This window comes from Artibeus jamaicensis, unplaced genomic scaffold, assembly GCF_021234435.1.
Source record: "Artibeus jamaicensis isolate MK-2021 breed Jamaican fruit bat unplaced genomic scaffold, CSHL_Jam_final contig_935, whole genome shotgun sequence".
NCBI lineage: Eukaryota > Metazoa > Chordata > Mammalia > Chiroptera > Phyllostomidae > Artibeus > Artibeus jamaicensis.
Window position 1 is genome coordinate 1,198,788 of NW_026522016.1, and position 26,458 is coordinate 1,225,245.

Consider the following 26,458-nt stretch of genomic DNA (forward strand, 5'->3'; position numbering starts at 1 on the left):
CTATCTATAATCTATCTAAATATCTCTGTGCTTATTTCCTCTTTTACAGCACTACTACCTTCTCTTTGTAAGTCTAACATTGCTGGATAGCATTTAGGTTCACAGAGAAGTATCTAAGCAATAGGCATCTGCCTATGTTAGATCAATTACTAAGTGCCTCTGGAGCATCACCGGTTGCTACTTTTCAATCTAAAGTTACTTTTAGGGGTTCACAAAGTGAATAGGCGAGACAACATGCAAATATTTGTTTCATGGTCTGCACTATTTTGCCTGAACTTAGTGGTTTACTCAAGGGTATAAATCTATATTAGCTATCATATATGACTCAAATTCTTCTCCTTAATTACTTTCATCTACGTTCAACCTTTTTCCAAATTCCTCTCCAGGTCTTTTCATATGTTCATGAATAGCATTATCTTTAATTACTGTCTCCTTCAGTTACAAATAACTTTCTATTACATTTCTATTAGCCTGGGAATGTGCAAGAGCAACTTGGAATAGTTTATGTTCAGTTCAGCCTTTACTGGAAACTTAGCCCAAATTGGTTCAACTTCTACTTTGCTCTTGATGCGTATCATTCTTAAAGTCAAAATAACACAAAACATTCTATATGTTCTCTTTCCTTTTTACTCTATAGTTTCTTAATGTTTGCTAAGTTTATCTCTAAACTACTTAGTTTGCAATTCTATTTGTAGAATTATACATAATGTTTTCTCAACCTTCCAACCACTTCTGAATCCTCACTCACCAATCTTGTCCACTCAGATAAGGTAATAGAAAAACAACTGTGTGTAGCTTAAATTATAAAAGAATTTCTATTTCACTCAAAAAATCTGGATTTAGGTTAGTCACTACGTTAGTTATTTTAGTGGCTCAACAACATCGTTAAGAACATAGATTCCTTATTCTTCTTTGTGCTGTGATGTAAACTTTAGTGTGTCCTTTTCAGGCTGATTCCTCTGTGCTCATAAGATGGATACTGAAGTTCTAGGAATCTTGTATAGAAATATGGTATTTGTTTTTAAAAAATGCTGTTTCCCCCTTAGGTGTAGAAAGGCTCAAGAAGACATGTCCTCATGTCTTCTTGGTCAGAATTGGGTTGTATGCCCACCTAAACTTTTAATGTCTCCATATGAAACACAGAGGATCATGGTTGTGAGATTAGATCTGAGTTTATATGGAAGAAAGAAAACTGGATTCTGAGCCACCCACCATCATCTGCTAAAACTATTGTCATATGAGAGTCCATTCTCATGTCCAGCCCTTCGTCTTTTATTTTTCTTTCCAGAAACTTCAGGGTCTCTTTTCACTTTGCTAACACTGGAATACCAAACAATATTATGTTTCAGTTCTTCACTCCATTTTCAAAAAAGAGGTACTTCATTTCCTTTTAGGTCAAAATCATTAAAACTCATTCTGAAGAATATTTTTTCTTATCTCTTTTCAAAGGAAATAAATGACAGTTTGCATCTTTGCCTTTCTGTAACATTTTCTATAATACTGAAAAGTAGCTAGGGTGGGGTACTCTAGATAACCAGCTGGTATATATTCTCTTTAACCTTTAAAAACATAGTTAAAAAAAAACAAACATAGTTTAGAAACTGACAAGATCTTTTACTCTATCAGATTCCTCGACACTTTGGAAAGCTGCATGAATATTTCTAAGCCACTAGGGTAATAATAGGCAATTTATTGTTTCACTTTTAAAATGATTCTCGGGTGACATGAAAGCCTTCTTACTCTTTGTCAGAGAATAGTTTATATACTGGAAGAATCAGTGTCATTACTAGGAAAGAATAACTTATTATTTCAGTTAGTTGAAAATTATTATTATTATTATTATTATTATTATTATTATTTTAATCCTTACCTGAGGACATGTTTTTATTGACTTTTAGAAAGGGAAAAAAAGGGAGGGAGGGAGGGAAGGAAGGAGAAAAGGAGAAAGAGAGAGAAAAAGAGAAGAGAGAGAAGAGACAAGCATCCATTGGTGGCCTTCAGGGCTCAACCCCAACCTGGGATCAAACCTGCAACCTGGACAGGTACCTGACCTGGAATCAAACTGTCAACTTTTAGTGCATGGAACGACACTCCAACCAATTGAGCCATGTAGTCAAGACTACTTATTTTAAATATGTTTTTGCACAGACTTTTATGAAAATGGAAAGTTGATATGATCCAGTGTTATTATTTTTGAAAATATAAGAACAGCTTTCCTGTGTCACACAGGTGTGAACAGGGAATCAAGATAATGCTATAATCTATTCTCTCATGGGATTTGGCATATAACAAAGTTATGCATCAAATATCAGTTATGATCAGTAGATATGGTTATTATAGTTTCCAAAAATTACATACAACAACAAAAAAATTAAGCAGTAATTTATTTGAAATTTCTGAGTTAAGTAATTAATCAGGCAGTAAATGCTTTTTTTCAAAAACTGAGGGAAACTTTCTTAATTTTGAAACACCACAAAGAAAAAGACAAAATTTAAAAGCAATAAATTAAGTACTTGACACTATTCCCCTGGTTTATCATCTCTTTCATGCATAATCTAAATAGAAAAACAAGAAGTAATAAACAACAATTATCTTAATTTTAGTTTCTATTGCATTCCACTTTACTACTGATCCTCACAAAATATTGAACCAAAGTTGATATTTTCCTTTCATACATATTTTAAGTGACTTGAGAGAAACTTGCCTGGCTTTAAAGTCAAAAGTGGATCAGATAGTTTAATCAAATAGTTTCTACTCAATTTTTTAATCTTTCAAAGAGAAAGACAAATAATGAGGGTTTTAATCTCCTTTTAGTTTTAGTGTGATAAGTACTCATAAAAATCGTGCTTAGAAAGTAGGCATCACACATTGTGATTTCAAGCTATGTATAAAGCTATACTAATTAAAAGAGTATGGTGCTGTCATAAAAACAGACACATAGACCAACAGAAGGAATTTGGGAGCTCAGAAATAAAGCCAACAAATATTTGACAAGTAAGCCACAAATACTCAATGTAGAAAAGATAGTCTCTTCAATGAATTGTTCTGGGATAATTAAATAGTCACATGTAAAAAAATAAAATTTATACCTATGCCACTCACAAAAATTAACTCAAGGTAGATTATAGTCCTAAATGTAAGACATAAGAATAAAGCTCCTTGACATAGGTCTTGGTCATGAATTATTAGATATGGTACCCAAAGCATGTATACATACATACATACATACATATATACATGTATATGCATAGATAAATAAGAAAAATACATTAAATTAAAGTTTCTCACAGAAAAAGAAAGCATCAGTGCAGTGAAAAGGACAACCAATGGAATGGGGGAAATAAATTTGCAAGCCATATACCTGATAAGGGGTTAATGTACAAACTATATAATGAACTCATATAATATACAACTCAATAACAAAAAATTCTAAATAACTATTTAAAAAGTAGGAAGGAATCTAAATAGACATTTCTCCAAATATGATATGTGAAAGGCCAATAGGTACAGGAAAATATTCATAACATCATTGATCATTAGGGAAATACAAATAAAAACTACAATGAGATATCACCTTATGTTTATTAGAATGGTCATTATCAAAAAGACTAGAGATAGCAAATGCCTACATAAATGTGGGGATAAGGAAATGCTTGTGTATTGTTGGTGAGATTGCAAATCAGTGTAGCCCCTGTGAAAAATTATATGAAAGTTTCTCAAAAAATTAAAGATAAAACCACCACATAATGTAATTATTCCACTTGGGAATATATTCAGAGAAATGAAGACAATAACTCAAAAGTGACCTGCATTCCTATGTTCATAGCAGCATTTTTTATAATAACCAGGATGTGAAAACAGCCTAATCATCCATTGATGGATGAAAGGATAAAAAAGTTGTGGCATATTTATACACAATGGAATATTATTTAGCTTTAAAAATAAACAAACATGGAAATCTTACCATATGTGACAACAGAGATGGACCTTGAAGACATTTGGGTAAGTGAAATAAGTCAGAAGAGAAAGGAAAATGGTGTATGATCTCACTTATCTGTGGACTCTTAAAAAAGAAAAAAAGAGGTCAGTGTCAGAGGGTGAGAAGAGGTGAAATGGGAGGAAGACAATCAAAAGTTATTAACTTCTAATTATAAGTAAACAATGGGCACAAGGTATGAACTTCAAATTACTAGGGCTGCAATGCAAACATGATTGCAGTGGCTAACAAGGCTGTGTGTTGTGTAGGAGAGTTGTAAAGAGAGTTCATCCCAAGGGTTCACATCACAAAGGGAGTTTTTTCTTTGTTTTTTCTTACTTTTCTTTTTCTTGTATGAGAAGATGGATTATAGCTGAGCTTATTATGCTAATAATCTCATGATGTATTTAAATTAAACTATAATGTATGCCTAGAACTTACAGGGATGCATGTCAATTATTTCTGAATGAAACTGAAATAATGGAATAAAAAATGTGCTTAGGTAAACATTTAAGTGCATATAAAATATGACCTAATTAAAAATAATTTAATCATTTTAATAAAAACAAAATAAACAATATTTGTTATTCTCCTCATAATGATTGAATATAGTTATGGTAACATAATCAATGACCAAACTACTTAGTAAATCTCTGTATTGATATCCTTAATCTGGTTTCATATGCATAAAATGAAAGAAAAAAGCCACATAAAAAGTAAAATATTCCTGCTTTCTGAAATGTTTTAGTCTAGGTCCAAAAATGGAATTTAGAATTGGGAAATTAATTAATTTGAAGGTACACTCATATAGTTAATTTATTTAATAAATTCAGGCACCTATCTAAAGTGTTTGGAACCCTACAATGACCCAAAAGCCTCCTAATTGATATGCTCTGATTCACTTCCTTAAGTAAGCAAAAATATCCTGTTATTTTTATTTTATTTTTTGTATTATAAAAATAATTTAGTACAGTTATTTCAATTGTATACATACAATTTACTTACATTATCAGTGAAAATTATTATTATTATTCAATTGCATAATCTCCTTACAATTATATGCATTAGAATAATGGTAGTTGCTTTTACAAACTCCAAAATTGTTTCATAATATAAATAAAATAAGCTGGTGAACAGCTTCCTCCATGTGGTAATTTTGGGATCTAGATTACTTCCATTTTGCAGCTCTAGAATTTTACAAGGCCTTGGGATATTCTATTCTCAACCAGCAGAAAAGGAAACAGCCGGATGCAGAGAGATCAGGGAAATGTAACACCTAGCTAAGCAGTTGATTGCATATGACAACACAATATTATGGAAGTGAGAGCATGCATTTGTAATAAATACTTTGCCATTTTTGCCACAGTTATCTTCTGGCTACCAAATACTCTTATATACATACCCCTCTTACTATACATAGAATACACTACATTTCGGTCAAAGTAGAAGATCTACAGGTGATGAGCAGTTTTCTCTACTGTGTTCTTTTTAGGGTTCTTGTTACATAGCCATTTATGAACCAAAAAAGATGTGTGTACCCACTGTTCCCTTCACACCATATATAAATTGATGGACCAGGGCTGAAATAACAAAAACTGCCATTTAGGGAAACAGAGAATAGAAACATACAGGAGTCAAATAAAGTACAGAGCAGTAACAAAATCCTGCCAAGCAAGTAAAGTGAAGACCTTCTGCCCTGGTGGTTTGGAAGTCTCTTGTGTAGATCTTTTTTTTTACCGCAGTTTTTCCCCTTGTCCATTGTTCTTCTTTACCGATGCTTCCACTGGGAGGTTCTTTCTAGTCTGCTGTATTCAATACTGTAGCTGAAGTAGAAAAGGGGGAATATCTTCCCCATGGGGAGTACATATATTTCAGACTATTTCTTGTTCCTTTTAAGTTATTTTAAGGCTTAAAGAGACAAAGGATTTTGTAAGCCCAGCTCATGACTTTTGCTATTGTCTTGAAAATCAGTAGAATTTTAATTTCTTTTTCACCCATCATGTCTATGTTATAATAACTACACTTAAAGTTATAATTTAGAAATAATTATCAAGCCAAATTTATTTCTTTCCTCCTTATTCTTTTGGTTTTCTCAATTATGTTGTTAGTATACAATGAGGTCTGAAAATAATGCTTTAGTTGAAAGTGAACACCTTTTGTCTGAAGGCTGTTAGCCTTTCAGTATTTTTTATCTTAACTATTCAAGACCTAGAAGCAATTGCCTTTCAAACCTAGGAGGCTCCAGTTTAGATTTATTCTATTCCCTTTCTTTTCTTTTTTTTAAAGTTATTATTCTTTTTTGGTGGAGGGAATCTATGAACCGATCCTAACTTGCATTAATTTCTCTGTAACATCTTGCCAAAGTAAACATGTAGTAACTAATGCAACTTCTAATATACTTTTAAATTTCTTTCCTTAAAACCAAAGGCTTAAGTACTTGTTTTTCTTTTAACGTATTTTCCAAGATACTGCAAATGACAATTTTTATTGAATGTTTTTAGCCTTGATGACTTTTAGTGCTGCTGCCACCTTACCATTGAGCCAGTGGAGTATAGGTTTTCATGAAGGTAGTTCTGTATTGGTGCTACCAACTTCTGAATTTGTTATGGTAGCACTCACTGCTATAAAGTTATGTCCTTGCAGTGGATGGTACAAGGAATCTGTTTTTCATTTCTGTTAGACTCTAACACACGTGCCTAGTTATCAGGCAGCTTTTTTTCCATGTAGAGATTCAAAGAAAGAAGCTCCTTTCATCTTGTGGTTCCTATAACCTTTGGGGCCCAGAATCCTCTGACTTTTGACCAGATAGAAGAAAATCACATCTGCTTTATTAAAACTTCAGCCCAACTATGACATACATCATTTTGGTGATATTCCACTAGTGTCATCTAATCACTTTGTTATATCTGGAAACAAAAGGGACTAGAAAATATGGTTTGTAGCTGGAAGTTGTTAACCACTCCATGGACTTTCTGTTTAACAGATGACTCTTTGCTACTCTAACTGCTATCTGATCTTATTATTGTGGTTGTTATTATTATTATTATTATTACTGCCTTTTGGTCACTAACAAATTAAAAGCAGAACAGGTTAGCATATCAAAATCCTTGTTTCAAAGTACTTTAAATTGAGTGAGTTTGTTTCTTTTCAAAGTTTTTACACTCTCCTGAACACTCAGAATTCAGGTTTATCATTTTATCTTAAACAAGACACTTTTTATTAGATTCATTTTTCTCTTGTTTTGCAAATCCAAATAATCTATTCAAAGTTTGCCTGGAAAATATATAATCATATAAACAAATACATTGTACCCTGGCCAATGACTGGAATGACAGGCATCTCCACATTGGGACAGTTTATTTATTCAATTGGTTCCAGATTCCTAGAACTTAAATACCCTCTTCTCTGAAGGTGCTAGAAATACCATGAGAAAATTTTATTTTCAACTGTTTTTAGACATCAGAATGTCAGAGGTATGTCTCTTCTATTTGTGCTTTTTAAGGTCTTACCACTAGTCATAGAAAGTCATGGTCTCCCAGTTGAGTGTCTTAGATTTTATTTGATACATGCTAGTTTATTATTTATTTTTTTGTTTGTCTATTTTGGAGCATATTCTGAATAAATGCAATGTTTGAAAAAATTCCGAGAGTAGAGTACAAAAAGGATTGCTAGTAGGGGTCATAGAAGTTGTAGAGGAGAAAGACAAGACAGTTGAAGTAGTGTAATAGTAGTGTATTTTAGAAAGATTTTTGACACTAACAATAATCCTAACTCCAACTAGCTAAAACGTAAATTAATTTATTTTCTCACTTAAAAGGAAGGCCAGAGAAAAATAAGCTTGGATGGATCCAGGCTTAGTTGAATTAATGTCACAATGACATCATTAGAGAACCATATCACTTCCATAACTCCAATCCCCATCTAGTACTATATCCTAATTCCTTTCTTCTCATGATCATAAGGTGTTACAAGTGGGAACTGGAGAAAATTGCTCACTATTCTCATGTGGCAGGAAAAAGAAAGAAAGCTGTCCCTTAAACACAGACTCTAAATCTAATACTTTAGTCTAAATGGGCTACATAATGTTGCTTTCTCATACCTGCAGCAGTATCAGTCCCTGGGAGAATACCATGTGCTGTTTGGATTCGTGTTAATTAGCATCCATCCCAAGATATGAAGTGAGTTCAATTTCCCTAAGTCACTTGGGCTTCGGTAGCGGTAGGAATGTGGGGAATTACTGCTCTTTGAATATAATCGAGTTTCTATTAAAGAAAAAAAATACTGGAAAAAGCAAAACAGATAATTTCAGTGACAATGGAAAAGAGATGTATGAATTAAGTGTCATGGACTATTTGCAGTGGAATGCAGACTACTTGAGAGCAAAATGGTCTTCTTCCTGAAGGATATTTTGAGGTCCTTTACAAAGCCCTGTGAATAGTAGACAAGGATGGTAATGGAAGTGGCCATGATGATGATGATGACAATGACAAACATGACAATGAAAACACCATTGATAAACCAGTGACGGTGAGGCTTGCCTCAACAAGGCGATTATCGAAATTATGCTGCTACCCGTCATCTCTCTTGTTAACTTAAAGCATGTTAAATTTAAAGAGCAATCCCTAATTTATTCCATAGGTAAAGATACTTTAAGGATCTTTACTGACTTCCCCAAAAATAAAACAGACACATGTTTAGATGATTAAAGATAAGGACATTTCTAGTTAAAAATGTAGCACTAGCTGCTGGAAACCCTGTCTTACTCTTTGGATCTGGATATATTTCTATTATTTGAAGAAAAGTATCTGAATAGAATAAGACTGATAATACATAAATTGAAGGTTGCTTAATAAAGAAAGTATTTCTAAGCCAGGCAGGCCTGTCTTTTAAATTAATTTTTCATAGTTGTTTTATATATTAGACGTTATTTACCAGATAATATTGCATGATTTAAAGAATGTTAACTGTATTTTATTAAAATTAATTATATTAAGATAAATAATAGTGACTATAAATCACTCATAAGGCTTCTTCGTTTTGTAATGATTAAAAGCCAAATCCAACTTTTTCAAATGAAATAGGAATATTTGTTTTAGCCAGTTATAAATAAATTTAAAGGATTGATGTCACTACCTTACACACTTTTAATTAATAGTATTTTTTAAAAAATATATCTTAGTTGTGGCATTTTCTGGGAGCAGTCTTATTAAAGGTTTGAATTAGAAAGGACATTGCATTACGTATTTGTCATGATAATATCCCTAGGGTTAATATTGTAGAAGCATATGTAAGCCAGCTGAGACAAACTATACCATGATACTATCTGGAGCATCCTGCCCTTTGAATTGATGGTCACTATGTCTCCTGGAGTTCATAGTGAGCTCATCTGTGCCTCATGAACTTCTCCGTGATGGGGGTGGTTTTATCAGATACACTCTCATCTATGATCTCAAGTATTCCAGAACCTCAACATTATTTCATCATTCCCCTATTCTGCATCTGGAGAAGTAAGATCAATTAATTAGCTTTGCATTATCTCTCTTGTTTTTCTTGCACTGTGTGCTACTTCAGAATGTGAATTTGAAATTCTGACAAGATCTTTTTTTTTTGAGAGCCAGAGACAGAGAAAGAAAGAGATTAATATCAATAAAAATGTTACTGAAAGTTTACTTTGAAAGTCATTGTTCTAAGCACTTCCTTTGTATTGATTAGTTTAATCTTTATAGTAACCCCTGAGGTACTTCATACTATTATCCTCTGTTACAGATAAGGTTTAGAGAGGTAAAGTTCTAGCCCAGAGCCAAAGAGCCAGTTAAGTGCTGCAGTAGGGAGTCAAACTCGTCACCCCACTGCCTGCACTCTCATCATCAGTGCTAAACTGCAATGGGCCAGCCTTATGTGTGGGAGCTTTAGGATGAAGTACTAGGGATTTGTACTGTGCCCGCATTCAGCCAGGAGACTGAGTACTCTTCCCTGAGGTGCAATGTGGGGATTTTTAAAGTTAACCAGGGGCATCTGTAAGTTTCCATGTTTATCAATTCCATGAAAATGAACAAAAATAACACACAGACTTTGTTGCTAAAAATTTAAAAGAAAAAACTAGAAGACATGCTGGAAAAGGAAAAAGTGGAAAGATCAGTTTTTGCCAGAGATTGGGGCAGGGGAGCAAGGAGAGATGAATAAATGAACTGCTTTAGGGGCAGGAAACTATTCTGTATGATTCTATAATGACAATTACATGTCATTATGCATTTGCAAAAAACCATATAATTAATTGTACCACACAAAGAATGAACACTAATGTGAACTATGGACCTCACTTAATAATGCATCAATATTATTTCGTTAACTGTAAAAAGTATAACACACTAATGCCAGATGGTAATAATAGGGGGAGTTGTGAATGTTGAAGAAAGGGATATGTGGGTACTCTATCTGCTCAACCTAATGTTCTAAAAATAAAGCATTATTTTTTTTATAAAGGGAAGAGAAAAGAAACAGTGTTGTGAGTGATCATATGACTGTACTTGTGGATCAATCAGGAAACGGATGACTGCTTTCGGAATAACTGTATCTATTTCACTTTTGTGCAGACATCCAAAACTTCTACATTCTCACTCAGTTACAGTCAAATTCTAAAAAAATGCCTTTCTGAATTCTGGGTGAGCCCAGGTCTCCTTCTTGCCTCAGCTACTCTCTAAATAGAAATGAAATACCTTTAGAAAGCATCATTAACTCTTATGAAGCCACAGGGGTACAACAAAAGAGTTTGAGTGCTTTCTCTAAAAGTATAACTTACAAGGACAGAAGAAAGAAATCTCCCCAGCATCTCTCACTGTGATTGTAATGACAGCTCTATCCCTCCTGGCTGAGTTGGCCCTTGTCAATATGGAAGCATTCAAGGGGAGTTCTTACTCTCAATTTTAAACGTAACTTGCACTAGCTGAGAAAAAGGAGGTCAATAAATACGTTTTTGTGTGGAATGAAAGTAATTCACTTGCACTTTTCTCACCATTGAAGTCAGAATTTGAGAAGGAAAGGGATTTAGAAACTGAGAGGGCCAAGGGACCCATCGATGTGCTGTCTCTGCACAGTTGAAGCTCAAAGTGAGACAGGCTGGCATCACAAGCCTTGTGAGTGAAATCAGCTGATGAGAGATTATTAGGGAAAGCAGAGTAAGGAGAGAGGGAAAGTATAGTTCTAAGTATAGAGGACTTACTCATGCAGGAGAAATGTCTTTTTAGGTGTCATTTTCTAGAGTTAGTGGTTTGCTTTCCCCAAAAAGAGCAGGTCTCTATTTAGAAATGACTTATGTGAGCGACATGAACTTCACTATCATATCTATTTCTTCAGGATTGTTGGGTTTACTTGATCCTCATACATCTTCATAAAAAAGGAAGATTTTTAAAAGATAGCACAATTTTAGAAGAGAAGGTCTAAGCCCACACCATGGAATAGGCGTTGCTATATACTATTTGGTAGGAATAGCAGTATGCAGACACATTAACAAATAGTATATAAATGCTCTAAAATTAAGAGTTTCTATAATTGGTACCACCAGATCCACCATGAGTATAATTTTAATGACATGTTTAGCCAGGCTAGCGTTAGTTTTCTTGTGATCAGATTTTTATTCTTTATTGGTAATGTGGAGGGGAGTGGCATCTTTTTGTGTGCCAGCCTGCTCCCAGATCTCGTCTGCATTCCACATTTGCATCAGGTTGACGTTGGACTAGCTGCTTCCTGTTTTCAGTGTGGATACATTATGTGGTGCAAGCTCAAACTTTTGTCCTTAGGAAAGATACACCTTTCCTTGCTGCAAGACAAATATAATCCTGTTGCTGTTGGCCTTGCAATTTCTGACCCTGCATGCTACTGCACCCTACAGTGTGGGATTAGTTATAGTATAATTCTCCTCAAGCACTTCAAGTGTGGGTACCTGTCCTGGAAAACTTTGAAATATAAGCCATTGGTAGATTTTCCTGAAACCTCCAGTGATTTTAAATTGTGAGGGGGTGGGGCACAAAATGGCAACATTAATTAGTAATCAAAATATGTATTTCCAATCTTTACTTACATATACTCCAGATTTGCAACCAACTTTGCCTTAGTGAGGGTGCAATGCCTTGAAACCTCTTGTGATTATGATCACTGCTAGGTGATCTTGCATTTACTCTATCCTCCATGCTTTTTATAATCCACTTGCTTTTATTATTCATTTAGTCCTCACAAAAGCCTATGTAATATGTGTTATTTATTATACCTATTATATCAATAGGTATAATAAATAAATCAATACCTATTATACCTATTAAACTGAGGTGAGGAAAAATAAAACACGTGTTAAATGTCACATAGTTACCAAATAATGAAGTCAGAATTTGAACCCAGAAAATTTTGCTATGGAATTCCTGATTAGTTATAAATTTTGGAACAGAAGCAATTTAATTAAACGAAGAATATACACATAAAAGTTACTATTTTGTAACAAATATTAGTATTATTATTACTACTGTTATTATAATTATTTTCTCTCATGTCCTTTCCTCTTTTGACAGTTTCAACTGTAAACTTTGGTCATAATTGTGTAGTTCAGGGTTTTACATTTCAATAATGATTAAATATGATTGCTTCATAGTTCACTGTCTTGCACAGTACACCTCACTACTCTGAGTAACTGATTCATTTTCTCCCTAAACATAGATCTAACAGAAACTACTACTTTACTTTCTAGCAGGTGGAGAGCAGTGTTGCTTGAATGTATGTCATTTCCAATAGATACAAGCTGTTAGATAACTTCTGGTAAAATAGGATGCAGAATCAGACATTTCTTTTTAGTGGCAATTGTTGACACACAGACTAGCCCACCTAAATGACAATATGCCATATCACTTGACTCTCTATATGAATATACTGAAATACCCTTTGTTATTTTATTTTAGATTTCTGCCTTAGACTTTTTACAACATATCTTAATTTTAACCAATTTTATTTTAGCCAATTTTATTTGTTTTTTTTGTCTTAAAATCACTATATTTCTTTAAATTTAATAGTTATAGCTTACTTAATTTTAGTTCTCTAACACGAAACATCAAATAAATGATGTTGAAAGAGCCTGACAAAAACAGATTTTAAAAAGTGAGGGAGCTGAATTAACACTTACATGTCCAGATTGGTCATATACAGCTAGTGTCTATTCTAGTGAGTTGATTGATACCTATCTTGTGTTGTTTAATAAGTATTTTATTACCACAACTGGAAATAAGAATAATCATATTACTTATTACGTGTGGCAATTGGGTGACTTTTAGTGCCTCTTTAGGTTTATTTATATAAACATAATATTTGGAAAATATAAGGAGCTAGATCTGGGTCAAATTAAAAGCGCTAAGTGTTCCCTTTAGCTGCACATACACTAAAAATGGGAGATTACAAATATTACCCTCACTTCTGCACAAGGGTGACATTTGTGAAACAATTCACATATGCTGTGTTTTTATAAAAATACACATTTTATGTTCTTTGTATATGTAATAATAAAGCAAGTGTTATGTGATAATAAATGGGAATTCTGGGTGAAAGGTTTATAGAAATGATTTCTATTACTTTTACAACATTTTACAAGCCCGAAGTTACTTAAAAAGTTTAAAAATTTATATCTTGACAAGTAAAAAGTAACAATAAAGTAGCAAGCATTATAAGTGATGTGTTTAAACTAGATCTGGATGAACCCTGGCAGGATAGGTGCTTTTGATGTGCAGAGGTTTCATGTTTTATGGATATTACATTTTAATTTTTGGCTTTGCTAGTACTAATCTACACTAAAATAATACATTTTTAAAAATCTTTTAAAATTTTTGTTTAAAATTTTAAACAAAATTTATAGAATTTTAAACAAATATGAATTTAATTAGGATATCTTATAAATACAAATTATTGAAAGAGTGCTATTGCCAGAAGGAAAAGGAAGTGAGGGGAGAGAGAAGGTAAAGAGGGAAAAATGACAAGGGCAGGAGACTTGACTTGGGGTCATGAAGCCACAGTGCAATATACAGATAACAATTATAGAGCTGTATCCTTGAAACATGTATAATTTATTGGCCAATTCGCCCCAATAAATTCAGTAACAAATGTTAAAAAGTAAATATCTATGTTTAAATTAGTCTTTATAAAAAAAGCTCTTGGAAAAAGCTTAAATAAAAATTACGAGTAGAAAAAAGAATGCTACTTATCCTTTAGTCAGATGCAACCAATAAATTTGTTCATCCATAGATACATTCATAAATACAAATTATGGTAAGTGCTATGTGAATATAAGACATGAATTATTGTCAAGACTGACAGAGAGTATGTTAGTTAAGTTAATTTGCCAGTGGTTCACTGAGGAGGTGATTGAAGATGTTACCAAAAGAATAAGACAAGGAAATTATGGAAAGGGAAGTGGGAATGTAGATAGGGGCAAAGAGAATTGTATAGAGAGGGCAAAGCCTATTGCCTTGAGGAGAAAAAGAGAAGATTATATTTGAGAAACTGGGGGAGGGGAAGGTAGTGTGGTTTCAATTCAACGGGCAGGTAGTATTTGGGAAGAGCCCTGACTTAAGTAAAAAGATTGGTGTCCAGTTCTGGATTTGGTAACTTTGTTTAATTTATGGCCAGTTATTTCTAATGTTCCTTTGAGCCACCAAATTTTGTGATTTTTCTGAAATGTACTAGGGATTAGAGTTCTCTGGCTATTTTTTCCAGGTGCTCTTGTTCATCCCACTTTATGTCTGTGCAATATTTTAAAAATTAAACAGTTAATTATTATATTTTATTGTCTATCATTGTTATACATGTTTATTGAGAAGGTATATTCTTGTGAAGCATGGAAAGATCAAATGAAATGTAATACACTGGAAGCAGGAGTAAGATGATTAAAAAGCTGAGCCATTGAGTCAGTAGTCAAATAAAAATAAGAAAATCATAGTAAGTGGTTTTATTAGTTGAGTTAGAAAACATTACAAAAGTAATCAGCAAAGAAATTCTGGACCAGCTGCCACTGTATCTCCAGTTGTCTTATCTCTTGTACCCTCTAAAGGGTACAGAGAGTGACTCTACCCTTCAAATACCAGAGTTTGTTTTCTCTTTAATGAGGTGGTAGGGGATTTAAAGCTGCTTCCTCAAAACTGGATTTCAGCAAATCCTGTTTGTTATTGTCACAGAAAGAAATATGACTCCCAAATGAGCATAATTATAATGACTACAGAGAAAAAGCCTGGAACTTGGGTTAGAATACTTTGGGTTGAGCTCTAGTTTGGTATCCTGATGCTTTTTTTTTTTAATGAAACTGTATGAAAAATCACGTATGTAACATGGAAAAAGCATAATTTGTAAAATGTGAGAAAGTTTATTTGCTTTCTTTATCCTCATTAGGAAGCCATAAGAATTAGCCCTGGCTAGTGTAGCTCAGTGGATTGAGCATGGGCTTGTGAACCACACGATCCCAGTTTGATTCCCAGTCAGGGCACATGCCTGGGTTGCAGGCCAGTTCCCAGTAGAGAACTCACGAGAGGCAACCATACATTGATATTTCTCTCCCTCTCTCGTTCCCTTCCCCTCTAAAGATAAATAAATAAAATAAAAATATATATTAAAAAAGAATTAAATATGGTAACTTACATAAAATTGCTTTGTTTTCTAGAGATCATGTTACGTCAACCAGCTTTTACTATTCACTTCTTTACCTTATCTGGTATGACCCCTGATGGATATAAATACAGCTTGGAGGATTTCTTTACCACATATTGCCACAGCAAGAGTTTAATAATGATTGAGTTTTATTGTCACATCCAACAGTAATTAACAAAAGTCAAACAAACAAACAAACAAACAAACAAACAAAAAACATTGCAAAACTCTGAGTCTCTCTACTTCTTCAACTGGTTATTATGGGACAAGTAACTTCTCTGTGGGATTTGTCTCACTAATTTCCATTTCCAACCTCTGCTTTCTTGTAGAGAATCCACTGATTCTCTTCTCTATTGTGAATTCTCTAAATGTCATTCAACTCACATAAGAGCTGGAATAGAATCCAATAGTTTATTAATACAATATAGATTAATGCTTTTAGGTCTTATTTGTAGACCTTATTTGTAGTTGTAATATTGTAGATTTTCCACAAAAACAGCAAGGTAGCCTCAAAGTTTTAATGCTTATTCAGAATATTCCCAATACTTTCATATTAAGTATTTAATATGAAATATTAATGTGAAGTATTAAATGTTTCATTTAATATGAAATATTAAATACTTAATATGAAACAGGTCCAAAATAAAATACTCTTTTGCACAGTATAATAATTTTGAATTGGTGTAAAACAAGGGATTGTAATCTTGATTTTGTCTAGGCATCTTATTAATGCATTCCAATGTGAATTCACAAATTATCATATGCCATATTATCAGATGGTCATCAGTCAGTAGAATCTTCTTGCAACATAAAATGGTATTATGACAAAGCTGAAAGGTTGTTATTCATTTTGTAACTTCAATTGAAAATATACTTTGTGATATAAACCTTTAATTTCATTTTATGGAAATTGTGAATTTATTTAAACAGAAAAAAGTTTATAAATATACAACCTAAACATATCTGTTGTGGAATGAACTGCTTTTTTGTCTTAAAATTAGGCATTTTCAAAAGAAGAGCATCAGACAAGTATTTGTTTATGGGTAGGCTATTATTTTAAGAAGAAAGGGTAAAGGATGTGGAGAAGAGTAAAGGAAGGAAAGAAAGCCAATACAAGGCTGTTGCTAAGGTAACTGTGGGGAAGTGGGGCTTAATTCTCCTTAAGACTTCCACAGAAGCATATGCAATGCTTGTCAGAACTATCTACCCAAGGATTGACCATAACAAGCTTCATTCCTCTATCGGTTAAGCAATGCCCTTGGTATGTTAATTTTCCAAGGTTATATGTGTGATCTACCTACTGAATAAGACATAGTTTGCTCAAGGTGAGGTGGTGTCAATATATAGAAAATCAAAGCTCATTTTCAACTGTCCACCATAGATTACACAAGAACTAGAAGCCAAGACTCAGAAGCATGGTGGGATATCAGATACATTATTTCATATGCTTTTGTAAACTTGTGATAAGCCACTTATATAATCTCATTCAAATCATCCAGAACCCAGTATTCTCATTCCTATATTTTCAAAACTTTTAAATTATTTGCATGTGAACAAGTTTGCCTGCCAAAGTTTCCTAGATCTTGACAGAAGTTACAAGACTTTTGGATCAATGATAAAGTACTTTGTTACACACAGGATAGCAGACACCAAGAGCCGATGCTCAAATTGGCTCCTCTCCTTCTTAAACATCATTTGAAAGATACAGGATAGGAACAGGACGTTCACACTCTGGAGGAAGGCTCCAGAGACAGTTCTGAAAGATCATTAATGACCCCACCACCACCTTTTTCATACCTCCTATAGTTTAAAGTCATTGCTCCTCCAAGCACCGGACTCTGGCTCTCCCTCCACATCCACAAAATTTGAAGTGGCTAAAACTTCATCTTTTTTTCTCCCCCACTCTTCCACTCCATCTGGAACTTTGTAGGGAAAGGTCATGTAAATCAGGAACACATAATATTTATAAACTGTGACCAGAATTAAGTCTGAAGCTGCCAGTATTATTCTGGACAGGCTTTTACCCAGCAGTTATACCTTCTAGGCTAGTCTGAGGCTGCCATTATAAGATAAATTTCACTTCTTTTGAAATGTCAGAATTCTTTCCTAGCTATTACTCAATATAATGCATATGGTTGCCTCCCATGCACCTCCCTGCCGGGAACTGGCCTGCAATCCAGGCATGTGCCCTGACTGGGAATCGAACCACGATCCTCTGTTTCACAGGCCTGCACTCAATCCACTCAGCTACACTACCCAGGCTCCTGTTAGCCATTTTTTAAAAAAATAATGAAGGCTGAGAAGAACCTTCAAATAAAATATTAACTGTGTGTGCCCTGGCTGGTGTAGCTCAGTGGATTGAGCACGGGCCTGCAAACCAGAGTATTGTGGTTTGATTCCCATTCGGGGCACATGTGTGGGTTGCAGGCCAGTTCCCAGCAGGGGACACACGAAAGGCAACCACACATTGATGTTTCTCTCCCTATCTCCTTCCCTTCCCCTCTAAAGATAAATAAATAAAATCTTTAAAAAATATATTAACTATATAAGAAATCAAAGTTGCTAGTGGACAAATTTACTTTTTGCTCATCATTCTAAAGATTGTACCCTAGATTTTTTTTCTCAAAAAGATTATTGAGTTTTTGTAGTAACTGGGAAAATGGAACTTGCATATATTATGATCAGTGTTGAAGTATTTTATTTTTTATGAGGTACATTTACAAGTAGGAATAGCCAAACTGGATAATAAATCAAAGGTAATGGAGAAAACAAAGTTGAATTTTATAAATAACTCCCCTCTATTTTAGGCAAATAATATAATAAAAAGTATCTTTTGTTTTATCATATTTAAACTTTTATTTTTAAATAATTTGACTCCCTGATAGTTGCAAAATTAATGCAGAGAGTTCCTATGAACCATTCATTTTACTTCTTCTAGTGATAACATCTTACCATAGTAAATTATTAAATTGAGAAAATTTGTATTGGTGAAATATTATTAACTCAAATGTAGACCTCATTCAGGTTTCACATATACACTTTTTGGCATACAGTTCTTTGAAATTCCATATGCATATTTGGAATACATAACCATCACCAAAATCAGAATATAGTACATGTTCATCACCACAAAAGACTATTTATTTTTTCCCCTTAGAGACACACCCTCCCCCAAGTCCTAACTTCTGACAAGCACTGATCTATAATTATCACCATCCCCCCCATTTTTTCTATTGCTGAATAGTATTCCATTGTAGGGATGTACCACATTTTATTTAGCCATTCACACACAGAAGGAACATTTGGACTATTGCAAATAGTATACAGGTATTCACATGAACAAAATTTTTTATTTTTATGAAATATTCAGGAATATGATTGCTGAAAAATACATGGTAAATTCATGTTAATGCTTAAAAAAATCTGCAAAACTATTTTCCAGAGAGTCTGTACAATTTTACTAGCAATATGAGATCATTGCTTAACATCCTTTTCAGCATTCATTACCAGTAATTTTTATTTTAGCAGTTCTAATAGACATGTAGTAAAATCTCATCATAGCTTTAACTTGCATTTCTCTAATTGTGAATGATTGTGAACATTTTTCATTTGTTTATGTTGAAACCAGAAACGTCAGAGTTTGTGTTGCCTATAACTACAAGAATCAATAAGTAGAGACAAGGATTGGACCTTTATGTTGCTTTACTCAGATGCTGGCAGTTTGAGAAGGTGGCAGGTTACGCACCCTAAAAAAACATCTTAATATTTTATCTCAAGCCAACTTTTTTATAGGAAGAAGACTTAGGCGTCTCTTTAAATACTGTCCTGATTTTTTTTTGAGGTAAAAAATTTCCAGAACTGTGGAAACTTTTTTATAAGCATTTATTTGAGCCAAACTGATGTGTAGGAGCAAGGTATCAAGTGCTCCCTGCGAATTTTTTTTTTCAGTTTCCTTCTGCATTTGAAATTAAAGAGGAAACAAAAAGAACATTATATAAAGGTGGGGGAAAGCAAAGCAGAATTTGGATAACAGAATAGTTAACAAGATTAAGTGCTCTCTTGAAGAGAGTTACCATCTTATTTTAAGGTTGTGTTAACCTAGAGGAATGAAACAATGGACAGAGCTTGCTTAAGACAAAGATAAATATTTCACTAAAGAAGTGTGGCTATCCAACAGGATCTGCCCCATTAGGAATTTATAATCAGATCACACAGTGAAATTCCTTTCCATAGAACCCCTCCCCTTTTTGCATCACAGATTGGATTAGTAGAAATTTACAGTTTATACTACTTAATCAAATTATTTTTCTTCTAATTTTATTCTTATATTGTGTAATAAGTGTTAGAAGTTTTAAATAAGATGAAAGAACAAAATGACAGTTAGTTTATTAAAATGAGAGGCTATGTTAAAAATTGAAGAATATATTGTTTTAAGGTAATAGGAAACTGGCCAGAAAGAACTAAGTAGTTAGATATCTTCTGTATATTCTTTTCCTCATTTATTCATTTCCTTATTTATACAGTTATTCTGCAAATATTGATTAAGCACTAATTTTATTGCAAGGTGCTGTGAAGAATATCAATGTTTAGGATCATTTTATCCCTCAAAAATCTTACAAGGAACATGGGGTAAAACTGTCTATAAGGAATAATTAAAAAACAACATAGGCCACTCTGGAATATAAAGACTCCAGATGGATGCTACTAAAATAGCTTACAGTTCACCAGTTTAGGCATTGGGTTTTTTAAAAAAATCTATAAATTAAGTACCTTGACTCAAAATTTTCTATATTCACTTCTACTTCTAATATTTTGATACTAGAATACAGAAGAAAATTCTTGCTGGTAGTCAGAAGGATTCCAATTGTGCACAAAAGAGTATGCTGCAGCTACTTAGCACTACATCTAAGGAAAAGAAAGAGATACAACTTAAACCATGACATTGAATCACCTTCTGTGTACTTAAAAGAAGCTCATAATAAGTGATTCCTTGGTCTGTCAAATGGACCACAGAGAGAACAAAACGAAAGCAGTGAGTATGGAGTAAAGAGAGACCTGGTTGGTGTTAGTAGTGCTTCTTTTGTTATAAAGTTTCTCTTAGATTTCACTAGGTTGTCTATAATAGGCAGAGTTTATCCTTTTGATATACTTAAAAATGTGACAATAATATGATTATAACTATACAGAATACCTGCATCATAGTGTAATTTATATATTTTGTTTCCAAATTTGTGATTTGGATGGAGCTCACCATTGACATCCTACTGCACAAATCTGCACTGAAATTTCCAGAATTATTTCAGTGGCAAAAAAGTTTACACTGTGTATTATGAGCAGGAAAAAGGAAACATGCAGAAAAAGATATAGGTTTAATTTAGCAAGTTAAAAAGAGAAAACAGTATGTTGATGTGATGAATGTGGTTTCAGTCAATGCATGATTATATTCAAACTGCAGTTCTTTATTCAGTGAAAAAGTAAACATATCGAACATTTCACACATTAGACAGAGCGAGTCAAAAAAGAACATATTAAATAGTTAACAAAGTGATTATTAGTAATGAGAACTGGTATATTCGTAGATCCAAGTAAGTGAAACACATGCACATATTAAAACAATGTTTTTTTGTGAAATCTTCAAAAATGAATATGTTCACCCCTATCCCGCTGATGACAACAACAAGGTTTACACAAATAAGAGCTTTTAAAATAAAATAGTTTAATGATTTTTGTTAGTTCATTCTTATGTTAATACAATAAAGTCCTTACATAAATTTTTACCTAAACTTTTTCCCTGCCAAAAGGATTAAATAAATTATACCTAACCTATTGAGTAGTAAACTTTTGTTTGAGTTATATTTTTGTGTAATTGATGGAAGGGATATGCATAAGTGAAATGTGTCAGCTCCTTGTTGAGAAGGATGCTGTCATGCCAGGCTATTACTCTATGTTTGAATGAATAGAAATGTAGAAAAATCTATTTCTATATATCATTATTTTTATATTGTATAAAAACAATTGAAAAACAATTGAAAGTCCAAAGTTCTGATTCTGATTCTGTACCTATTAGCTATCTCACCCTGGTTTAACAGTTTTCCTCTCTGTCAACAAGTATTCTCAGTTCTAAAGAAGACAAGACCATTGTCCTCTGAGGTGCTTTTCAGCTTCAATATTGTTTTTCCTATATTATAAGTAAACTTTGTAGAAAATTTGTGAAACAACAAGATATACAAAAGTATTAAGTAGACATTTTTATTACCTATAATAAGCTGTTAATATCTTATTATATTTCTATCACATGTATTTGTGTTAGTTTATAAAATTGCATGAACTTTTATATTCATATTTTATAAATTTAAGAGCAAATTAAAGTTGGTATCATGTTCCATATTTTTATGTCTATATGTTTTTATAAACAAAAAAGCAAATAATAGATGACATAGAACATGTTTGTTTTTAATAACTCTACAATATAACACTCAATCTTCTTTGTTGGACATGCATGAAGGGTGGGTCAAGTTGGGAATTAGAACAAGATTCCACTGGGCAGGAAGAAATGGTGTCTTGCCAAGTATTCTGTACCTTTTATCAACCCACAATAATAATTAATATGATTTTCTAGCAAACATTTATTTAATGTGACTCTGCTTTAAAATTTTACTTTTATTTCAATTACCTGTTTTCACTCTTTGACTTTTTAAGTGAAAGAAAATAATCCTCAAAATTATTAAATTGCATATCTATCAGTAGATTACTCATGATAACTCTTGCTTTTACATTTATACTTTAGAATTCTTTCTCTCCACATTTATAATTCAGAATCATTTCTTTCCACTTATCTCTTCCTACTTCCTGTATAGAATTATAGTTTGTGGAATTATTTGAGAGGGGATGTAGTGATGGAAGAGAGAAGGACCAGCACCCTGAATTCTTCAGGTCCAGCTTCCATACCTTGAATGGCCAACTGCTTGCTTTTCTGTTGATATAAACCATGGGTTTCTAAGACAGATGACAAATATAGGAAGAGAGACAAAACTTGCTTATTTTCTCTCTTATTAGTGCTTTTATTTTAGTTTTGGTCAAAATATATAGGTTGACCATTAGTTATATTTCTCATTCCAGTTTTATCAGCCATATGATAATTTTAAATTTCTCCTAAATTATAGAAAGTAGTTGAGTGTTTGAATGTCTGATGGTGTAACAACTAGACTCCTTTTATGTTTCTGTAAGAACAATGCAAGGAATAAGAGAGAGTTGTGTCAAGGACTACTACCTTTATACCATTTTAAATCTGTCTTGATCAACTGTAACATCAACTTGATCATTTTGAAAGTTAATTTAAAAAAATATATATATATATTTATTCAGCTTCATATAATCTGAATATTTAACTAATATCATGAAAGAATTAAGTCATTCGTTACTTAGGAAATGCTACTAAATATAATTCTTTACAAAATTATATTACACAAATAGTTTTAACTTACTGACATTTCATGAGTTACTTTAATAAAATTCTGTCAGCAACATAGTATATGATCTTTTAAAATCCTTATTTGATGATACATTTTTTAAAATTTTATTTTTGGGGAGTGAACGAAATATCAATATGAGAGATAAACATCAATCAGTTATCTTTCATACACACCCCAACTGTGGATCAAACCCACAACTTAGGCATGTCCCTGACTGGGAATCAATTTCACAAACTTTTGGTGTATGGTGCTCCAACCAACTGATCCACTTGGCCAGGGCATGATTATTATATATAAATATAAACTCAGAAACAGAGATGTTCATAGAGCTGCAAAAATGCATTTATGTCCTTTGAGTTTCAAAAGATGCAAGTCCTTGATATATAAAAATTTAAAAATACTAAAGAATATGTAATTTTTAAATGTAAACAAGTATAGTCCCTTTCTTAAGCACCCTCCCACCAAAATAATATATTTCCAATATAGATATTTTGAGTCACAAATAAGAAAATATAAGTACTCATAAGTACAAAAAATGTAAAAATTAAAACATTTTTTTTAATAGTTACTTTATCTCTAATGTAGGTGTTTTCCAAAGAAGGGCATCATTAAGTAACTATTTGCCTCTCAGGCACTTCCTCCTTCCCCTCCACCAAAAAAAATTGTTTTTAATTAGAAGCAACAAGCAATTTTGTTTCCACTCTAGAAAGTTGTCCAATTGTATTGTTTTCTATACATCTAAAAAATGGCAATGAGTTTTATTTTCCTGTGCTTTATTGTATTCTTGAGAAACACCCTATAAGCTACTTTTTTCTATTTGTACTACTTTAGGCAAATAATTGTATATACCATTTATTGTAATTGTCTATCATTTATCTCTGGGAGCCCTAGAAAAGATATTTCCCTAGGCTATACCTCTACATACCTTGATTGTTTAGAGGAGAAAAAAAGAAATAAGGAAAGTAGTTAGGAGGCAACTGAAATAATACAAGGAAGATGTTATGTAATCCTAAATTAAAACAATAGCAGTGGGGATAAGTTATTGAAATTGGTTTTAGGAGACCGAGGAATTGTAATAGACAAGAAGTAGTGAAATTTAGATTAGTCGTGCTTCCGTGTTAGATTATCAGATGGCGATGCCATTCTGAGATAGGGATAAAGAGAGTGAACATTTTCGATGGGAAAGACATTAAGTTCATTGTGGACTAATAAAATTTAATGTTGAACATTTAAGTTCATAATGAAACAAAGTGGTTAGAAAATACTCTGAGAGAATACATACTGTTCTAGAATCACAGGAAAATATAGAAGAGATAGTTCCAATAATCTGAGAGCTGATTTTGAAAAGCTTTTGAAATTGTATGATAACAAGTTGGCCATTTTCTGCCTTAAGAGTAGTCTATGAGGTCTTTTATTGCTAATCGCTTAGGCAAAAGAAAAGCTAAGAGAGATGCAAAATTTGAAGTGATGTGACGTCTTAATTTCTTATCTAGGTGAAGATATGAGTCTACATAAAATATCAACAACTAAAGACAGAAATCACTGAGGTGATTAGATTTCTCTAAACCAAAATGTAAAAAGAGAAAAATTAAATTCTTGGATAAGGAGAATAAGATATAAAATATTTAATAAAAAAAGAAGTATTTAAATATGTGTTCCAGTATTCAATCATGCTTAATCACTTAAACAATTTTAAGGAATAATTTCTAGTCCAAATGGTGGGGTGTTTGTTTCTAGTTGAGTTGCACGAGAAAGTCTATAGTATGTTAGAGGGCTGCAGAGAACATATCCATTTTTATTTTTTTATTTTAAAGTATGATTTCTTTAATCTAACTTGTGTATAACCAGTTGAGCCAAATATCTGAACAAGAGAGAAAACGACTCATCAGGAGTTTGTGTGCCCAGACATTCCTGGATAAGGTGGACCTGGACTCTCATTTTTCTTCCTGCCTAGCTCTGTACTGTAATTGTACTTATTTCTACATTTTTAGTTTTGTTTGTCTGTTTTCTGATAGAGGAAGACTGGTTAGAAAATAATAGTTTTTAATCAATTAAATGAATGGCAAATATCTTCATTTCTGGAGTACACTATTCCTCTTGAAGTTTCCAATTTTTTTGACTCATTTTGCTTCTCATTTTTATTTCTTCTGTATATTTGATCAGCAAGCCTGATTTTTCTCTCTTACAAAAGAATCTTTAATCTTAGGACTAAGACTATTCAAATGTGATCTTGAAGCTATTTTCTGATTTTTCCATGTGTTCAAAATGTATCCAGTTTTAGTCATTAACAAAAATTTAGTGAATTACTTAGCTATACAAAAAATATATATATTAAACTGCATATATCTGCTTTCTAAAATTTTATATGCTGGTAGAAATTATAAAATATGCAAAAAATGACTGAAATATCTGGTGCCATAAAATAGTATATAGTATAGAATAACTATATAAATTTAAGACTGTTTTTGCTACTATTTAAATAATAGTTTTATGATAATATTTAAGTTAGCCTTTGAAAAATTAGAGGATTCCACATCATCACTGTCCATTTTAAAATAGAAGCCTTTAAATATATTGGAGTAAAAATTAGAAAAGTCCTATGTGATAATAGACAAATGCTACCTAATTTCCTGAGGCTGGGTTCTAGAAAGAAAATATAAAATTCTAATATGACAAGGACAATACTAAAAATATTATTAATAGCCATTGGGAAACAGCGTGTACATCTCTAGGTGTGTGTGCATATATGCACACATGATGTACTTCGTGCATACATAACAAATATCTCCACCTGTTTATTCATCAAAGATATTATGAGAGTAAGAGATTTCAGAATGAAACTGTTGGAATAGTTTCTGTTCAGGGCAAAATCTGACTGGAACAATGAAGCATATTGTGTTGCCCTGGGGTGAAACTCATCAAACCTCAGCCAGGCTCATGTGCAAAGGCCCTGTTGTTTCTCTCTCTTTCTGTGAGCCAGGGGTTTACACTTGCATAGGCAGTCAGTGTGAGTCTGGTAATTTATCTTTCACTCTGTTCCTATTGTCTGTTTACTGGTGATGCTTATATTCCTCACACAGAACATTCCTCAATGAACACTGGTTCATTTAGAATAATTTATTTTTGAGTGATTTTTTTCTTTCTCCAAAAACATTACTTATTAGCCATTTTCAAAAGTCCACATTTACTTCATTGCAGTGTAAGAGAATAAGAATTTTGAAAACATACTCAGTGTGCTAAACACTGTGCTAAGTGTACTACAGACATCCACACTGCAATTATGTGAGACACCTACTATTATTTGTATTGTAAAAACAAGCAAACTCGGGGCTCAAAGTCTTTG

General features: G+C 32.8%; 1 protein-coding gene across 1 annotated transcript in view; it reads left to right on the forward strand.

The window, feature by feature from the left end:
- Positions 1 to 26,458, forward strand: part of LRP1B (LDL receptor related protein 1B) — a 1,762,610-nt gene that overhangs the window by 884,971 nt on the left and 851,181 nt on the right. The gene's annotated exons all lie outside the window — the stretch shown is intronic.